Here is a 1,236-nt window from a genome sequence, read left to right on the forward strand (position 1 = left end):
GTTGCGCACATAGACACAACATCCAGCTTTGGAACGAAAATGAGAATAGAGAAAGTAGGAGGGAACAAAAAAGGGGGTACTGAAACACAGGCAGCTGTGTTTCAGCGAGGAAAAGATGAGTTTTAGTAGGTAGTGTTCTATAGATTAAAAATTGGACCTAAAACCGCAAATGTTGCAGAAGTTAATAAAGAAAAAGTTGAGGGAGGTGTCAAGACATTTGGGTCGCCAACGAGAGAGCAGTCTGACCTGGGGACATTTCAGGTCCCTTCTGCAGAAGGGGACTCCGAGGCTGGATTTGGAGTCGCCATTTTTTTTTTTATTTTAAGTTTTGAGTGAAGGGTATATGTGTGTTAAGTGCATGTAGTATTGTGTGAAGAGGGAGAGTTGTCTTTAGAGGGCACGCTGTGAATACCCCCTTGTGTTGTGAGGCACAAAGGGAAACGTTCAGCGAGATTACAACTACCTTTAATGGGGAGTTTACAGCATCCCTTGAACTAGTACTATTAAACCTCTCTGGGAGTAGATCATCGTTTCGGTAGGTGTCTACTACCTCTTCTTCAGATGTGGTCGATCTCCTTCGCTACCCCTCCGGCATTGCTATACCTTGTCCAGCATTGTAGCGTATATACATATATATATATATATATATATATATATATATATATATATATATATATATATATATATATATATATATATATATATATATATATATATATATATACATTTTTTTTGTAGGGAGGAGCCAGCCAAGGGCAACAAAAACCTGTTTAAGAAAAAAACACTTATTTGCTGCTCTACGCGTAGATTCAAGAGTTAGTTCAAATGGAATAAGTGTCTTGAGACCTCCCTCTTGAAAGAGTTCAAGCCATAGGAAGGGGGAAATACAGACGCAGGCAGGGAGTTCCAGAAATTTACCATTTTTATTTGCTTTTAAAAGAATTAAGCTCATTAAATTACATAATTACATTCATAATTGCTTCTCAACAGGATGGAGTCTGGAGTTTAAGGAGTAAAATTGTTGCATATTTTTCTTCATTTGGGAAGAAATTTAGAGGATGGGTTTCCAAGTCAACCTTAATACATATTGAAATAATACCTTGTCTTGTATACATAACATTTTCAACCTTCTGTTTTGCAAAGAAAAAATGAACAATTAGCTGTTATTTCTTTTTATCTTGTTCATAATTCTTTAACTCGCTGGCCGCGGCCACCATGCTGACGCCAGTCGCCAGA

This window comes from Portunus trituberculatus, chromosome 27 (assembly GCF_017591435.1).
Source record: "Portunus trituberculatus isolate SZX2019 chromosome 27, ASM1759143v1, whole genome shotgun sequence".
Classification (NCBI taxonomy): domain Eukaryota; kingdom Metazoa; phylum Arthropoda; class Malacostraca; order Decapoda; family Portunidae; genus Portunus; species Portunus trituberculatus.